Genomic DNA, 20,009 nt, shown 5'->3' on the forward strand with positions numbered 1-20,009 from the left:
GAGTATGAGCAGGGGAGGAACAGAGAGAAAGACACAGAATCTGAAGCAGGCTCCAGGCTCTGAGCTGTCAGCACATAGCCTGATGTGGGGCTTGAACTCACGGACCACGAGATCATGACCTGAGCTGAAGTCGGATGCTTAACCAACTGAGCCACCCAGGTTCCCCTAATTTCTCTATTGTAAGGTCAGCTGATTAGCAACCTTAATACCATCTGTAGCCCCAATCCCTCTTTGCCATGTATTCATAATATTTGAATTCATAATATTTGTATTCATAATATTTGAGGTGGAAAAACACTTCAAATGTTTTAGGAGTTAGAAAAGGCTCGCTCATGGTAAAATATTCGAAGCAGTGCAGAGGTGATAAAATGACCATTTAAAGGCCCACTTTTACCTACTCTTCAAGATGGATCTACTGTACACAATTTCTAAGGATCCTTCTGGAACATTCTATGCACACACAAGCATATATGTGTGTCTTCTTTGTTCTCTGTCTTTTTCTTTCTGTTTCTCTCTCTGTTACTCCTCTTTTTTGCCTGCTATCCAGATGGTCATCCATCAATCCACTCACTCATCCACTCAGCTGGTATGAATTTTACTCTACACCACAGGTATAAGAATTGTCATATTTCTTTATTTTTCTAAATCAAGTTGAATTTCACTCCAAACCACTTGTCAGGGTGGTGAGAATTTCAGTATTAACCATAATTCAACTTTAGTACCAACCATAATTCTGGAGCTCCCTTCGTCATTCCTGGTTGCCAAAAAATAGGGGTGAGGAGGGGCTTAGTGATGTTGCAGAAACAGGATCTGGCATCTCCTTTTCTTTCCACATAGTCATAGATTTCTAAACAGTATTCTGCGAAGGATTTCAATTAAACACCATAAAGAAATAGACACATATAGTTGAAAGGCTGCAAGAAATTCAGCCAAGTACCAACAGTGCTGTCTCTCAGAAGTGGGATTACAGCAAATTTTAATCTTCTTGGCCCAACTCTTCCCTCACCTCCTACATTTTCTATACCTAATAGATATTACTCTATAATCAGCACAATAAAGTTTATTATCAGTACCCTGTGTTGCCCCTCCACTGGCCTTTTCTTTCAGTTGAGTGTACCACTCCTCAAGACCATGGAATCCTCCTTAGGTGGGGTCCTCCTTGGGTGGGGGAGAAAGTTTAAAAAGCAGATAAATCCTTGCAATGCAAACTGGAGGCTGCCCTGATTTTTTAGGCTGTGGGGTGGGCTTGGGTGGAGCAGGGAGTCTGATGGCATATATGGCCACCTCATCACTTTTTTATTGGGGTTCACAGCTATTGTCCTTTCATTCCAGAGGCGAGGGCTCACCCCTCCCAGCTTCCAGGCAGCCATATTGGCTCAAACCTGCCCTTCTGCTCTGGCCTCTGCTTCTTCAGGGACCATGGAGGATGTGGGTGTGAGAAGTAAGAGAGATGATTCATTTTCAGAAATACCAAATAAAAACTTTGCTGTCTAGTTAATGATAGGCTTACAACCTATTGGAAGTATATATGAACCCTCCCCACAATGGAGTCCCAAACCCTTAGACACTTCACTCCCTGGTTCTTCTTCCCCTCCCCATTTAGCAGGCTTGTTTTCTCGGGCTTTGCGATGAGCATATGCCAAAGAATAAAGGGAGGAGGGACTGAAAGTCTCTGTGTCACCTCGGGGAATGTACGTTTGTTCCAATCAGACTACTTTTTGCCTTACATGGGAATAGGCACTGTCTGGGTCAGGCTTTAACCTGTGTAGTACTCAGCTAATGAGGAACCAGGGGAGGGACTTATGTGCTAGGAGATAAATTGTCTGCTATAACTGCCCTGAGTGTGCCTGTCCATCAGACACCTGCTCTTGCAAGAACGTTGATCCCTCCTTTGACTGCGTCAGTGGGCTTATTTCTCTCAGGGGAAGCACAAGTCCAGGGAGCCATGGCATGAGGAGGGTGACCTGGAGCTTCCCTCCCAGGTACTGGGCTCTGAGTGGGTGCATCCATCAGGATGTGGGCTGGTGGGTCTGGGGAAAGCAGACACTGAGCACATTTGGGAGTTTCTTCATTCTGATTGTCTCCAGCACCTTTGGAATGGGGAAGGGAAGGTGGTATGATCACCCCTTATGGCATTCATCCATTTAGCTGTTCACCCACAAATATTCAATGAGTACCTTCTCTAGACTAGACACCAGGCCTTGAGCGCAATGAAAAGCAAAAATATATCTACTTCCTGACACGGTCTGGATGCCGAAAGAGGGGCTCTGCCACTTGTTTCCTGCTGTCTTTCTTCTTCTTTGCTGTAATTCCCACCCCTAGAATATACTAGGAACTCCATAAAAATTTGTGAAAACAATGAAAAATTTGTTTCTTGTTAGCTGAAGGAGGCAATCTAATAGCAAAGAAATCTGAGAGCCAAATGAAATGGAAGAATTTTCTCCCCAGTTCTTATAGATGCCTCATCGTCATCATCATGGATATGGATGAGGCCTTATGTTCTCCATGTTTTCCTGTCATGTTCACATTTTGTCTTCACTAAGATAATGGTGGGGAAAAATCCAACCTCGCCCATCACTGTACTGTGCACATGGTCCATTTATATGGGTTCAAATCCTGGCAGGGTGAGCATGGTTGGACAGGTTACTCCCTTTCTCTGAGTCCTGGTGTCCTCCTCTATAAAATGAGGTTGATAAGGCAGATGTTCTCACTGGGTTGTCATGAGGATTAAATGAGATGATGCAGGTAAAAATCCACATGGAGCCTGGCTCAGAGCAGAATGCTTCCTCCCTGTCAACTGATGTCTTTCTTTGTGAACCCTGAACTACACTGACCTTCTTTGTAGGAGGTCCTGATGGATGCTGAGGACTTGCTGCCTCAGGGATGTGGCCCTATCTCCCAGGCCACGAAGAGTTCTGGAATCGGGACTCTGACAGGGAGCAGCAAAGGGAATTGACAGCTTCTAAATGCCTTTTTCCTTATTGAGCTGCAAGGAGATGCAATGTTGGGCCAGACAATGCCTAGGCTGGGGAGAGGGTGATGTGGGGAGCTGGTGTCTTACCTCAGTATTTGAACTACACCCTTCCCAACCTAGTTGAGAACAGTGACCAGTGTCAGAAATCACCTCTCACACCCTTTTGGTTAGAGAGAGAAATCACTCCCTGCTACTGCCTCACATCTTCATTCACACTTTGACGATTGCTTTGAACTCACTGATAGTCATCTGTGTCTGTCTCCACCAGCTGATGTGCTGACAGAAATTCACAACCAGCTCTTCAGAAAAAAATGTAGACATATCTACACATACCTAGGTTTATTATATTGCATGATATAAAGGAAAATAAATACACATTTACTTTTTTTAAGTTTATTTCTTTTGAGAGAGAAAGAGAGAGAGAGAGAGAGAGCATGCATGTGGGGGGGATGGGCAGAGAGAGAGGGGGAAAGAGAGAATCCCAAACAGTTTCCGTACTGTCAGCACAGAACCAGATGTGGGGCTTGAACTCATGAACCATGAGATCATGACCTGAGCCAAGATCAGGAGTCAGATGCTTAACTGACTCAAACACACATTGATTATTACATAAGAACAACATATACAATGTTCTTTCTTATAAATTTCGTATGGCCATTGACTCTCACAGAATGCCTTCATCCATTTTGCCTACTCTTGTTTTAGCCAATTTATGGTTGCAATTCAGGCGTGATGTGACACAATTTGTCTATGAGTATGTACTTGATCACTTTCTGATTCAGCAAAGAGGCTTTCATGTCATTGAATGAGCAAGTGTAGTTCTGTCATGAACTTTGATTGATATTTTCATTTATGTTAATAAGTAAGATGAAGGTAAGACACTAAAGACGTCTGTCAAAACTTCACTTGATTGTCAATGACATGAGTGAGTTTTTTGCTGAATTAGATAACAGTTTTTGAATGCTGTAAGAACATTTCTTTGATTTTTTGTTCAATTTAAATGCAATGGCTACAGCACATGGCACACTTAATGTTTGCTGCATGGTTTTTTGTTGTTGTTATTTTTTTTTTTGTTGTTGTTGGGGGGTGCAGAGAGAGTGTGTGTGTGCATGAGCAGGGGAGAGGGGCAGAGGGAGAGAGAGAGAATCCTAAGCAGGCTTCGTGCTCAGTGCAGAGCCCAATGTGGGGCTTGATCCCATGACCCTGGGATCATGACAGTTCAAATCTAGAGTCAGATGCTCAACTGACTAAGCCACCCAGGCCCTCTGTTTGCTGCGTTGTTAACATTTCTCCACCACTTTCTTAAGTGTAAATCAAGCTCAGATTTGTAGTGGTTGCCAATTTCTGTGGTGTAAATACACACACTATGGTCAGTTTGAAGCTGTCATTGTGAAATCATTAACTGTGGAGCTGGGAAGACACACACAGTAGCACACCGCTGTGTAACATTTCCACCATACATCTACAGTATCTGCCTACTGCTTCAAGAGCATAGATAGAAGTAAAGTGTAGAAAGATAATTAGGAACTGCTGAGTTTTGAGTATTACTGTTTTAAAATATAATTTATTTAATTCATAAGTTGAAATAATTTAACTTTTCATAATGGCTGTGTTCAACAATTGGGTCACAAGATTACTGGAAATTGAACAGTTGGCTCTTGTGAGCCAGGACAAACTGGCTCCAGCTCTCCATAATCTGAGTGACACTTCAAGCTGAGCAGGTTCTTGTCCGTCTCTGGCCACAGCACTTAGCCACTGTCTGCCACACTGGCAGATCTCTGTAAACATGAGCTGATAAAGGAGTGGCTCGCATTATCTGTCCACCTAGCCTGTAAGCTCCTGGAAAGAAAAACAATATTATCGTCACTTTGAATCCTCATTCCCCAACAAAGAGAATCATATATCAGGGATGTTGTGACCGATTTTACACCCTGAGGAGCACCTGAAATGCTTTGTCTGGGAGCAGAAATGACCCACCACAGGGCCCTCAAGCAGGGCATACAGAGGGTGGGTATTAATGAATCTCTAGTTACTATTTCCTGGGATTAGCTCATGTCACTGCCTGTGTTAGTTGTCTCTGCTAACAAATTACCACATACTCAGTGGCTTCAAAAAACAAATAGTTATTATCTCAAAGTTTCTGTGTGTTAGGAGTCTGGGCATGTTTTAACTGGGTCTTCTGCTCATGTTTTATAAGACTGTATTCAAGGTGCTATATGGGTTGCATTCTCATCTGAAGGCTCAGTTGGGAAAGAATCTACTTCCAAGCTTATTCGTGTTGTGGTATGCCTGATGTCACATATTTCCTTGAGGTTTTGTGACTAAAGGCCCCAGATGTTTGCTGGCTGTGGACTGGAGGCTGTCCTCAGGTCCTAGGGAATTCCCACAGTTCCTTGTTATGCAGGCTTCTTCACCACAGTACTTCATCAGGCCAGCAAGGAGAATCTCTTGCCTCAAGGAGAGTAAAGTCTGTTTTAAGGACATTCACTCAATTAAATTACACCCACTGAGATAAGCTATCTTCTGATTAAGTCAAACTGATTTAGGACCTTCAATCAGCAAAATCCCTTCATTTTTGCCATATTCTTTTGGCTAGAAGCAAATCATAGTTTCCATCCACACTGAGGGTAGGGATTATACAAGACATGAATACCAGGAGGTGGAGGTCACTGCAGGTCACCAAAGGCTCTGTCTGCTACACTGCTTCGTATCCCTGTCCCCAACCCTACCATGAGGGAGGACTTTAGCTCTTGAGAAGAGTCAGCCAGTAATCCCTGCATTTTCCTGCCTTAGAACATTTTACCTTTCCCTTGTTGAGGTGGTCAATCTATGTAATTGTGGTATTTAATGATAAATGTCTGATGTTGGACACATGGGAGGAACCAAGTGGTTTCCTTGGTGTTAAGTCTAGTAAACCCAAATACTTCTGTTCCTCTGAGACAGGTCTTGAGTGTTCTATGACGTCAGGAGGCCTCAGGGAAAGAAGAGATCATCAAAAACAAACACCTCAGGCTTAAGAATGAAGGTCACAGTGGCAACGAAACTCTTCCCTCTGATTGGGCTGTCATGATGAAGAGAGAAAATTGTGAAATAATGCAATGAGAGGGGTGGGCTCCATAACTTCACTGATATGTACTCCAATATCAGGAGGGGAGGAAACATCATTACCTTACTCCCACTGGGCCACTGGAGAGGGCTTATGGCATCAGTGAAATCATCCCTCTTTTGAGTTCCATTGGTTTGAATTTTTTAAAAAAAAATTTTAAACGTTTATTTATTATTGAGAGACAGAGAGACACAGAGCATGAGCAGGGGAAGGGTAGAGAGAGGGGAGACACAGAATCTGAAGTAGGCTCCAGGCTCTGAGCTGTCAGCACAGAGCCCAATGCAGGCTTTGAACTCACAAACTGCGAGATCATGACCTGAGCTGAAGTCGGTCGCCTAACCAACTGAGCCACCCAGGTGCCCCGGTTTGAATTTTTAATAGCAACATCCTCCAACATTAAGGAGGACAAGACCTTAAAAAGGCGGAGTTGGTATCACTCACAATTACTATAAAATTTGGGGGGGAGGGTTGCCACTTTATCCAATGTTTCTGCAGTAAATACTTATTGGTCCCCAATTCTATGCCAGGCTCCATGGGAGGCAACACTAACACGGCAGAAAACAAGGAGTTTCCAGTCCGGTAGAAAGTCAACTCCTCAAGGAGTTTCCAGTCTGGTAGAAAGTCAACAGAAGAATTATATAACAAGATAAAGTGTGAAAAGTGCTTTGAAGGAGACAACGTGAAAAAAAGAAAAATAATATAGGGAGTGCTGTTTTAGATGAAATGTTCTGGGGAGGTCTTTAAGAGAAGTGACTTTAAAGATGAGAGCTGAAGATGAGAAGACCCTAGTCATTCTAAATTTTTTTTTTTAATTTTTTTTCTTAGGAGAGAGAGAGTGGGAGAGAGAACATGAGCAGGGAGGGGCATAGGGAGAGAGAGAGAATCTTAAACAGGCTCCACGTTCATTGTGGAGCCTGACGTGGGGCTCAAGCTCATGACTATGAGATCATGACTTGAGCTGAAATCAAGAGTCAGATGTTTAACTGACTAAAGTCATCCCCAGTCACTCTTAATGGGGGGAAGAACATTCTAGGAGGGACCGGAGTATGCAAAGTTCCAGACTGGCAAAGTTCTGAGCACAGTGATTAAGAAGGAAAGGAGTGCTAGGTGAGGGAGGAGGTGTCAGATAATGAAGGTGTATTTGGGAGACAGGATTGAGAGCATTTGGCGGATTGGAACCGGAGAACAAGAGGAAGGCATCTATCATGAATGGCTCTTGGATATTCCCATGAGAACTGAGTGGAGCCAGATACTGAGATGGCTTTCCAAACCCCACATTCCTGCAACCTTCCTTTGCTATAAACCGGTGGTGTGTTTGTTAACAGGTTCCCTGCTCCTTCCATGAGAAGCCCTGATTTGTAGCATTTGCTGATTTCTATGCTGTACATGCTCTCACCATGGCCAGCTTGGAGCTAGCAACCAGCTTGCAAGAATCGTATATTTGATTTTAGAGCTGGTAGGAGCCTGCTCCAGAACTCACAAGCCACTACTAGGTCACAGCACATCTTTCTCTAGGGAGCATTTCACGAGGTGGTGGCTTTGAGGCCTGCAAGAGCTCCTTCCCTTCTCTGTCACCTCTGTACCTGTTTCTGTATATTTTCTCACAGCCACCTGACGTGGCAGTCACAAAGGAAAAACACACCATCTCATTGCTGACCGCTCTCAGGGAGCTGTTCCATAGGTTTAACGACAATTGTCTAATTATGTCTTAGACGCTCGTTCCAGTAAAAGCTGATAGATAAATTAACACAATTAGTTGGTCTTTACAGAGCATTTAGGAAAACCCAGGCTGTCATAAGAAGCCCTAATGTAGAGAGTCTGTCTAGTTGAACCTGTTGTGAATGGAAAGAAGCAGGAAGGAATTGCAGCCTAGGAGTAAGCTGAGGTCAGCTCCTGAATCTGCCGAGCTCTGCTCCTTGAATTCCCTTGGACGCCCGGTGATCCTTTAACCTCAGCCTCAACATGTTCCAGGTCAGACCCATCAGCATCCTCCACAAATCAGTTTCTCTTCAGATTTACCCCTTCTGTTGAGCACCCCACCATCATCCTGGTGTCTAAAGCTCAAGATCTTGGAGGCAACTTTGACCCAGCTCTCTCTCTCTTGTCCCCGACATGGTTTCCACATTGTGGTATTTCTTGTGTCTATTTCTTTTCTTTTATTTATTTAAATTCAAATTAGTTAACCTAGAGTTTAATATCAGTTTCAGGAGTAAAATTTAGTAATTCATCCTTCACATATAATACCCAGTGCTCATCCCTCGATGCCCGTCACCCATCTAGCCCATTCCCCCAGCCCATGTCCCCTCCAGCAACCCTCAATTTGTTCTCTGTGTTTAAGAGTCTCTTATGGTTTGCCTCCCTCTGGTTTTTATCTTATTTTTTCTTCCCTTCCCTTATGAGTGAAATCATATGCTATTTGTCTTTCTCTGACTGACTTACTTCACTTAGCAAAATACATTCTAGTTCCATCTCATGTCTGTGTCTTCGTTGTCAGGCTCATTGCCATTCTCAGAACTTGAAGTCTCCAATCTGTCACCGGGTCTATCCCCACTTCTAATCCATTCTCAGGACCACAGCAGCCCAGACTTCCTACATGGCCTGCAGGGCCCTGGGAGGCAGTCCCACCTCTCCAGCTTCAGCTCATGCCACTGGCTCCCATGCTCTTGCTGCAGCCGGAGGAAATATTCAGTTCCTCCAAGTTCCCTCGTTCTTGCCTTTGCACATTCTGTTGGCCCTGCATAGAACACCGTCTCCTATTGGATCAGTTAGGATATGAGGTGATAATAAATTAACCCCTAAATGTCAGTCACTTAACACACTGAAGTTGATGTCTCACTCCTGTGAGGTGCAGTGTGGGTTGGGTGGTCCTTTTCCCTCTGGAGGGTGGCTCCCAGGTCATCCCCAAAGAAAAGAAGTTGGAGGAGGTGTTTATCTTTGTTTTGTTTTTTACTTATTTATTTTGAGAGAGTGGAGGAGGGGCAGAGAGAGAGGGAGAGAGAGAGAATCCCAAGCAGGCTCTATTCTGTTAGCACAGAGACCGACCTGGGGCTCGAACCTACGAAGTGTGAAATCATGACCTGAACTGAAATCAAGAGTTGGACACTCAACAGACTGAAACACCCAGGTGTCCCCCGAGGCACCCGTCTTTTAACTGACTCAGCCTAGAAGTGTCACAGGTCACCTTCGCTCACCCTTTATTGACCAGAATTGGTCACAGCTCCAAGCTAATTGTAAGGGAGGCTGAGTAATGTAGAGGAACACATGGAGGCTTGGTGCCAAACCCTTCTCCTTTTCTGACCCGTTGTTCAGGTCATCGTGTCACTTTCTCTGTGAGGCCCTCCCTGACCACCCAGCACTGGGTCAAAGTTTCCTCCTATGTGTGCCCTATACACACCATTACCCTGGCACCTGTTCCCCTGAATGGTCCAGTCGGATGCCGATCCCTTGCTCGGTCGGCTGTGAGCTCTGCGTTGCAGGTACCTGGTCTGTTTCTTACTCGAGGCCACCTTCCTCCCAGTGCTCAATGCGGTGCCTGCCATACAGTAAGGGTCAGTGCCTGATCCTGGAGTGATTGACCAGTCCTTACCCCAGCAGCCAGGGCTTTCTAGGTTCTGACCTGGTCCATGCACTTCTCTCTGTGCCTCTCACCCAGCTGCTCTGGGTTTTAGGTCTTTCGTGTACAGTATGGTGCATAAGCCCTCAGGCTTTCTGACGGGCAGCTCTGAATCAGCCCTAGTATTTACTGGTTATGGGACCCTAGATAAATTACTCTACTGCTCTGTGCCTCAGTGTCCTCATCTGTCAAACGGATTTCATTATACCTATTTTGGTGAGGATTCAATAAAATATTGCTTTTAAAATGCATGATCATTAGTACACAGTATGGCAAATGCCATACTTCATGGATTCTCAGATGCACATCTTTTTATTGCCTTTTAAAACCTATCTGAAATCGGATGCATTTTAACAGTGGTTGTTAGGAAGACACTGCGTCATTGTTCAGTTCTTGGCTTTTGCTCTTTCTTGGTGGTACATGAAATACTGGTGTGGCTTAGATTCCATGACACATGAGAGTTAATAATAAATCATTATTAACTATTATTTTTGCCTCCTAAAATGACCTCCACCACCGGTAAATTTTTACCAGTGGACATTTCTCTCATCCTTCCAATCCTTTGGATTAAAATGAGTGTGAAAATTTGAGAGGGTATCTTCTTCTCAGGACCCTCTAGTGGAGCAGGTGTTGTAAATTTTGCAATTAAGGTGTCTCCTCATCCAAGAGGACTCCCTGCTTCGCTCACAAGCAACTCTCTTCCTTTTGTATTCCTCACTGAGTAGCACTAACCAGAGTCCACCTTGGACTTTACACAAAATTAATCTACTAAAATTAGTCACACCTAATTTTTAAGCACTGACAATGTGCTATGTTCTATACAATGTCCTGAATCCCCACAAACTATGAGACAGGCATTATTTTTAAGATAAGAAAATTGAGGCACAGAAAGGTTTGGTAATATACAAAAAGACACACAGCCAGTGAATAGAGGAACATGCTTAACTGGGTTCTATCTTATGGGAGACTCCACTAAACAGCCTCTCATATGTGCCTGATTCATCTCTTCGTGGCCTATGGTCCACAGCACAGCGCACCGGGAACACCACACAGCAGGTACTCAAATTATCTTATTTGCTAGTGAGCAGCCGAGGTCATCTGGGCTTGGCATCTTACTACACTTAGTGTAAGACCTCAGGTCTCCCTCTTGCACCAAAAACTGTATTAGAGCCCTCTAACCTTTGCCCCAAAGAGAAACGTTCTTTTTTTTTTTTTTTTTTTTTTACGGGGTTTGCCCTTCCCAAAGCCATCATTTGACCAGTGTTCCCACTGTTCCCTTTTGAATAACCCCCACCCACACCTAGTATGCAATCACTTTATGTCTTGCCGCTCCCATTCTGGGTAGCCCAGCAGACTCTCTGAGACAGCAGCTGGTGCTACTGTACTGGATGGCTGCCCAATAGCACGATAAAGGAAGAGCACGCTTACAGTTACCGAAACGCTTAAATGTACCATTCAGTCCCCTCCCCAACATATGGCAGGAGCTGCCTCTGAAAGCCGGATGGATACAGCTCCTAGGGTTGTTGGAGAGGCTTTTAAAAAATCTGTGGCCTCTTCTCATGCGTTTGTGAGCATAGAAAACCAGTCTTTGCCCATGAGCAGTGAGAAGGTGCTTACAAAACTGGGAGATGATGCCAGATTCTCTCCTCGGGGATCTAGTGGTGTTGGTACACTTATTAAAAAGTTGGCCTTCAGGCGAGCCTGGGTGGCTCAGTCGGTTAAGTGTCCAACTCTTGATTTCGGCTCAGGTCATCATCTCATAGTTTGTGAGTTTCAGCTCCGTGTCGGGCTCTGCATTGACGGTGCGGGAGTGCTTGGGATCCTCTCTCTTTCCCTCTCTCTTGGCTCCTTCCCCACTCATGCTCTCTCTCTCTCTGTCTCTCTCAAAATAAATAAAATAAACAAAAAAAATTAAAAATGGCCTCCAGCTGCAAGTCTAATGGGGACGCCTACATATCTTAAATGAAGCCCACTTCCCGGCAGGCCGCACAGACGAGGTCTCGGGGAAGAAGGGGAAACAAAGAGAATGAGCATTCACAAGTACCTTTGCCTTTCATGATGGCAGCAAGCTGGTATAGGAACTAAAGGCTGTGGTCTCAGGACTCTGTCAGGAGCCCTGGATGATCTGTTGCCCAAACAGGCTGTGGAACTGAACCTGTGCTTCCAATGGCCAAGGCTCTGGGCTCAGGCTGAGGCAACATTGTCACTTCCTTCCCTTACTATTCCTTCCTTTTCCTTATTTGCTCCTTGGTCTTCCTTGGCCATTTCTTCAGGAATTTTCTGTAGGGGAGAGGTAGCTATGGCAGGTCCAGGTCCCTTTGGAGCAGGTTGTGAGTTTAACTTTGCCTGAGGTTTCCCACTCTGGATGGAGCCTTATGATTACTTCATAATTTTAGGGCCCATGAGAGAATGTGTCTCTACTATGTTCCACTACTCTCTGGGTGTTGACGATTCCCAGGGTGTTCCATGGAAGGTGGATAAACTCTGGATAATACAAAGAAATTTCCTGATGTTGGTGGAGGATTGGGAGAGAATGAGATGGGCTCTGGGTCCTTCCAGACTCTGACTTTCTATTTATTCACTTGTTTCTTACCCCGTAAGATGGTGTTTCGTCCGACTATGACGGAGATGAGTGTTTCCTGCCTGTCTTTCCTGCTAAATTCACCTCTGACCACCCTGATCTGCCTTCTTTACATTTGACACTTTCTCCTTTTCCATCCAGGATGGGTTCTGTGTTTGCTTTCCCCGTTCTCAGAAATTTTGTCATATATACTGTCAAGAAAAGGTAAGGAGAGATTGCCAGAGAAGAAAGGGAGAAGGATGTAGCTGGAGAGGCTGAGCTGAAACATGATATAACGGGCTGGGATGTGGGTGAAGGAGGGAGAGAGGAAAAAAGTCCTTGAGGCTTGGTTGGTTGCGGAGGAGGGTAGAGGTATGGAGAGGTTGCCTGGAGAGGCTGCTGGCTGTGACAGACTCTGGGAGAAGAGGCATGAATACTTGGGGGTGATTAACTGGTGCCCCTCTCAGGTTTCTTGAGAAACACAAATAAAAAGATTTCTTTAAAAATTTTCTCTTACATGGGGCACCTGTGTGACTCAATTGGTTAAGCAGCTGACTTCAGCTCAGGTCATGATTTCCCGGTTTGTGAGTTTGAGCCCCACATTGGGCTCTGTGCTGACAGCTCAGAGCCTGGAGTCTGCTTTGGATTTGGTGTCTCCCTCTCTGCCCCTACCTTGCTCTCACTCTGACTCTCTCTGTCTCAAAAATAAATAGACGTTAAAAAAAATATATTTTAAAAATTTTCTCTTAGAAGCTGGACCATGCTGACTTGGGTCGGACTCTGCAGATGGGCAGGGGAGGCCCCTGCATAAACAAAGGTTACAAAAAAATTTCATTGCCTCTACTATGCCAGAGTCTGTGCTAGGCAGGTGCTGGGGAAGCAAATATAATAAGAAATGATCCATGCCCTGGAGAAATTTTTGGAATTCATTAATTCTAAGAAGCTATGCTTCCAAGATTCTAAAATTTTAGAATCCCGTTTTGCTGAAATTCTCCGAAATTCCCTCAAGGGGGCTGGGCAGTACATTTCTAGCACTTGAGGCAGGGAACAGAATTTCTGGGAGAAAGGATTGGTGTCCCCTCTTCCCTCTCTTAGGAAAATCCTGGGCTTTGCAGAGGTTCTGACACCAAAGCCCAGTTGCCTTTGGGATGATCCTTGTCTCGGACTCAGAGGATAACTTTTCCCAGGACAGAGAACCCCCTGTGGCTTACCCATTGCTCTGGCTCCACTTCTTGTCTTTGTCCTAGCCCTATCTTCCCTCTTGGCTGCTTCTCTATGCACACTTGGCCACCAACACACAATGCTTGAAATCCACTGCCTGGGCCAACCTTGACCTACATCCATAAAGAGCTGAGTAAACTCATTACCTTGAGTCCTATTTAGAGTCTCTGTTGAAGGATGATAGCTTTTAGCTTAACTAGAACCCCGGACCTTGATGAGAAATGTTGTTCAGAGAAAATATTGACTGAGGTTTTGTCCCTGTTAGACAAATTATGTGTATACAATTGGCCAACACTCACTTGTGAGTCTTAACCTTTCAGGGAGCAGCAAGAGTGCAGAGATCTCAGCAGATGGGCAGATGGAACCTGAATGAATGGGTGTGCCAACTGTCTCTTTTTTGCTCAACATTAATATCTTTCCATTTCCCTGAAGTTTCCACTCATCTGTCAATATTTTGGTTTATGTCACAAACATGTGTATACAACACTGGTCTGCTTTGGACTGTCATTTGCTAGAAGCAATGATCTTAGCCTCTGTAATTCTGTTGGTGATTAATAATCAGAATTAACAATAGCCATTCCTGATATCTGATTATCACTTTATGGGTAGCACAGCAATTTCACTTTGTATCACTCAACCTGACCCCTGTGAGGTGGGAGGTGGCATGGCCTGGTGGTTAGAAATATAAATTTTGGGGTCCGAGAGACCTGAGACCAAATCCCAGATTGACTATTGGCTAGCAGTGGGATCCAGAGCAAGTTGTTTAACGTCCTCACCAGCTTTTAGGTGTATTTAGTGTAACTGTATTTAGCCTGCTGCCTGGTGCATGGTTGAGGTTCACTGTGTAGGAACTTCCCAGGATCATTGTTTCTATTTTACAGGTGAAAGTGAAGTCAAAGGACTTGCCCAAAGTCAGACACTCCCAGTTCAGGGTTCTTTCCTCCCTGTGAGGCTACCTGACATCCCTCCTTGGAGACAGGCAGGCACCAGGGATGCTTGAAACTCTGCTCAAGAGATGAGGTCAACACTCATCAGCGCTTTGAGGGGTTATCTTTTCACACTCCCCAGTGAGATGAAATACAATGTCAGGTGATGCATAGATTTTGCCTTTCCAGGCCCTGGCCAGTGGTTTAGTTTATCCTCACCTCCTGCCAGCTGATCAAGGCCAGCCAGTGCTTACGGGGATCCCATTCCTTACACCATGATTGGGAGTGAGTTCTCTTGCTTCCTGTTCTGCTCCCTCTATCTCTGCCCACACCTACAAAGTGTAAACACTAAGAGCAAATGTTTGAGAGGATGCTTGTTCACAGACCTGGATGGTTTCAGGTAGCAGGAAGTTATCATTATTAAATATAGGTTTGTCATAATTTCCTTATATCAAACACATGTTTTATTGCTGTGTTTATTCTCTTCTTCACACACAGCCCACCTATAGCATAACTAGGGGCCATCCAGGTTTTCACAAGGGCTTAGCTTTCCGCCCTGGCTGCCAACTTGCACTTTTGCTCCCGGAACTGAAGCAGATTGAGACAGGAAGAAACCAATGATGTTTGAGCAAGGGTAGGTTTTCTTGAAGGTTTTTTTTTTTTTTTTTTTTTTTTTTTTTTTTTTTTTACAGGCTGGACTCTTCTGAGGGGATGGGAGGCTTTAAAGGCCAGGTCTTCTGGCTGAAAGCAGTATGGGGAAATTTCCAGGCATGTTTGCCACTGGGTGGGAAAGTGCTGGTTGAGCCCTCATTCAGACCTACATGCGGTGAGGCCCCCAAATCAGGCTTCTATCTTGTCCAAAACACAGCTTAATCCAGGTAGCTTTTCACATGCCCAGTATGTTTTACACTGTACAAATGGGCTTCTGGAAAATATTTCCCTTCATCCAGAACTATTTTTAAAGAAAAATATTTTCATCTCTTTTTTTCTCCTTCATAAAACAAGACATAAATTGGAATTTAAATGCCTAAAGGAGATTTTAAAAACTACATGACCCTGCCCTCCAGAAAAATACCACTGTAAACCCACCAAACTGTGTCCCCTTATCTGGGCATTTATTCCACACATGCATGCTTGAAACAGAAACGGGCCAAGTTGAGAATTTTAACAAGCACAGTGCTCAGCCACATTCGGATATGTGCATGTGCCTGTGGGCTGATGTGCATGTTAGATGTGACCTTTTGGTGATGAGAGATGGGCATCATTTCTTTCAAAGCACGATTGGCATGTGCTCACTTAAAAGGATTCTACTGTTTGACCTTTGGCAAGGCCAAGGTCACGGCCAATGGGAAAGAGGAAGATGAAAGGGCCGAGAGGAAGGGAAGTTAGGAGAAGTACTTCCTGTCTCCATGAAGAATACCTGCCCCTCATCTGTTATGAAAATAAACTCCACTTAAGGAGCGTTAGCTGCCATGGTCAGGTGAGGCCCCAGAGGCTCCAGTGTTGTCTTCCACCTGCCCGGAATCACCAGGGCAGGGAGGAGTTATAAGTGCCCTGACAGCTGGAATACCTGTCCCTAGTGACTCAGGACAGTTCATTTAATTAATGACCATCCAATGGGGTTTTATACTGCCCCAGGTTGGCCATGCTAGAGTATGAGTTCTCTCATCCAGCATAATGGAGGTTTGCAGTGGGAGGTTAATCAGAACATCAGTTCAAGTGGGGAATTGGCTGGAGAGGTCAGAGAGCACCCTGAGAGCCGTAGAGAATGTTTGGAAAGCCATGGGCAGTCATCGCTGTGCACCCGAGGGTATGACTTAATGGAGTGGGCTGGGTAAGGTGGGTCAGTGACCAGAGTTTTCATGGTATTATTATCCTCATTTGACGGATGAGGAGACTGATGTTCAGAAAATGTAAATGGACGCTTAAGCTCAAACACCCCTGTCCATTTTAATTTAGCTCTTTTTCTTAGAACCATGTCTTCTCTTGTATGGTTCTTTCTATCCTTCCTTCCTTCCTTCCTTCCTTCCTTCCTTCCTCCCTCTTTCTTTTCCCTGAAATAGAGGAAGAAACACGTCATATATAAGTGCCTACAGTGTGCTTGGGAACTTTAGACATTACGTTTCTAATTCTCACATCAGTGCTAAATTTGGAACAACGTTATCTCCATTTGCCGGTGATGAAACAGAAAGAGACATTCTGTGACATGGCTGAGGTCCCACATTTAGTAAGTGTATTAATTTCCCAATTGCTGCTATAAAAAATTACCGTAGACTTGATGGCTTAAAACAACACAAATTTATGATCTTACAGTTATGTAGGTCAGAGGTAGACAGGTCTAAAGTGAAGGTTGGCAGGACTGCACTTCTTTCTGGAGGCTCTAGGGGAGAATCTGTTCCCTTGCTTTTCCCAGCATCTGGAGATCACCTGCATTCCTTGGTTCACGGTCTTCTTCCTTCATCTCCAAAGCCAGAAATGTGGCATCTGGCTGATCCCTTTCCCGGTCCTCATGTTTTTCTTTCTCTGACCACTGCTGGGAAAGGTTCTCTGCTTTTAAGGATTCACATGACTAGGTTTGGGCCCGCCCAGATAATCAGAGATAATCGCCAGCCTCCAAGTTCTTCACCTTAATCACATTTTCAACATCCCAGTTGCCATACAAAGTAACATGCTCACAGCTTGTGAGGAGCAGGATGTGGACATCTTTGGAAAGGTATTATTCTATCATCATAGTAAGAGAAGGAGTTGGGATTAGAAATGGGTTTGGGGTGCCTGGGTGCCTCAGTTGGTTAAGCATCTGACTCTTGATTTTGGCTCAGGTCATGATCTCATAGTTCTTGGGTTTGAGCCCGGTTGTTGTGCTCTGCACCAACAGCATGGAGCCTGCTTGGGATTCTCTCTCTCCGTCTCTGTCTCTTCCCCTCCCTCAATCATGCTCTCTCTCTAAAAGTAAATAAATAAACATTTTAAAAAAATGGGCTCTGTCCATGTTAAAATTTACTATACATCTTCAAACACTGTGGTATCAAAGGAGGGACACATAGATTAATTGAACATAATAGATTCTAAAAATAAGTTCACACAAGTATGGCCAACTCATGTTTGACAAAGGTACAAAATGGCAGGATAGTCTTTTTTATAAATGGTGTTGGTAAAATTAGGCTAAATAAATAAATAAATAAATAAATCTTGACCTAAATCTCATGCCTTATACAAAAATTAATTCAAAATGGATCCTGGATCTAAATGTAAAGTGTAAAACTATAAAACTTTTAGAAGAACATCTTTGTGACCTAGGCTAAGGCAAAAAGATCTCAGACATGACACCAAAAGCAAAATCCATAAAAAAAAAAAGAATTTGAAAAATTGGACTTCATCAAAACTAAAAGCTTTGCTTCGTGAAAGTCCCTGGTAAAGAGATGTAAAGACAAGGAATAGGAAGAAATATTTGCAAGTCACATATCTGACAAAGGACTTATATCTTAGATGTATAGAGAAATCTCTAAACTCAAAAGTAAGGAAACAAATAATCCCATTATATATCTACAAAAGACTTGAACAAACATCTCACCAAATGGGGGTACAAATGTCAAATAGGCACATGAATATATGTTCAGCATCTCTTGCCATTAGTCAAATGCAAATTAAAACTATAACAAGATATTACAACACACCTGTTAGAAAGGCTAAAATAAAACAATACTGACAATACTAAGTGCTGACAAGGATGCAGAGAAAGTAGATCACTAACACATTCCTTGTGGGAATGAAAAATGGTACAGTCATGCTGGAAAACAATTTGGCTGTTTCTTATAAAAGTAAGTATATATTCACCATGCAACCCAGCAATTGCCTTGCTGTGTATTTATCCCAGGAAAATGAAAACATATATTTACACAAAAGCCTATACCCAAACGTTCATAGCAATGTATTTGTAATATCTGATAACTGGAAGTCACCCAAATATCCTTTAGCAGGTGAATGGGTACAAAATGGTGTTAAATCTGTACAACAGAATGTATTTAGCAATAAAAAGAAATGAAGTGTTGATACAGGCAACAAGTTGGATGGATCTCAAGGATATTATGCTGAGTGAAAAAAAGCCAACCACAGGAGTTATGTATGTTTACATTTATATAACACTCTTTTGCCATAGTTTTGCCATAAACTCTTTTGTCACACTTCTGCCATAATTTATATGACAAAATTTTAGTGATGGTTGCCAATGGGCTGGGAGTGGTAGAGGGTGTGATTATAAAAGGAGAGCCTGAAAGGGTTTCTTGATGGTGACAAAACAGTTCTGAATCCTGATTGTGGTGGTGGTTGTGCAAAACTGTCCATGTGATAAAATGTCATAAGTCTATATACCAAAAAAAAAGTGTATGTAAAAACAGATGGAATCCAAGTAATGGTTTAATTAATAGTGCACCAATGTCAGTTTTTTTTGATGATGTGGCTATGTTAGATGTTATCATCAAATTATATTAAGTATACATGGGAGCTCTGTACTGTTTTTACAATTTCTTGTGGATATTAAAGGTTTTTTGTTTTTTTTTTTTAAAGTAAGCAAATAAATAAAACTAAACAGAACACCTTGAGTCTTCTCACTCCATGCCTGAGGTCCCTACCTGGCAGGTCACTACCTGGCAGTGATGATCACATCCAATGCTTCATTATTTGCCTTTACCATAAAATCTGAACAGAAAAAGAGAATAAATCAATATATTGGCTGAAACAGTATTTTTCCCAGAAGGTTCTGTTGAACACTAATTCAGCAGCATTTCACGTTAGGCAAGAATAAACATTCTGTGTCCAGGCACATTTGGGAATTCCTGGGCTAACTAGGTTTCCTTAATGAAAGGCTGCTTTGTAGGACATGAGCATATGTTATGGATCTCCATGAGGGGGCTACAGAACACAGTGATTCTTTAACTTTTTGTTCATAGGACATACATATTTTTTTCCTCCTCTGGGAATCCCAAGAGCCTAGGGATCCATGCACTTGAGAAATAGTGAGCTAAAGCATTTGTCAGAGAAAAGAAAAGCAAGGAGCATGGCATCATTTTCACCATGGAGCCAGGCGTTTGGCTTCAGGCACTGGATTCTCTCAAGCCTTTTGCCATGTGGTGAGTATCATAACTTATAGGAGATGTGTTGGAAAGAAAGAGGGTCAATCCTCATTGTGTGAAGGGTCTGAGTTTTATTTTTTGATTTTCCACTTTGAGTAGAGACTTTGGAGAAAATTCTTCCTCTCTTTTCTCCACTCTTAGGGTTGGAGGTCCTATTCCCCATCTGACATTGGAACTGGATGGATAGAGAATGGCTAACAATCCATTCTGGAAGCCAAATGCGAGGAGATGGGTCTTTGGGCAAGTGGGATGGAGGGGAGGAAACAGATCTAGGAGGAGAATTTTCTGATGATTACAGGGTTGGCCATGTGGTGAAACCCTAAGTTTCTAAAGAGGCCTACTCATTAGGAATGAAACTTGGAGATGGAGAAGACACTTTGAGTAGACTGAAGAAGTCACTCCATATCTCTACATATCTGTGCACTCTTTCATATGGATTGTAACATATCTAGTATATTAGTTACCTCTTACTGCATAACA

The sequence above is a fragment of the Panthera leo genome, chromosome A2 (assembly GCF_018350215.1).
Source record: "Panthera leo isolate Ple1 chromosome A2, P.leo_Ple1_pat1.1, whole genome shotgun sequence".
NCBI classification, from domain to species: Eukaryota; Metazoa; Chordata; class Mammalia; order Carnivora; family Felidae; genus Panthera; species Panthera leo.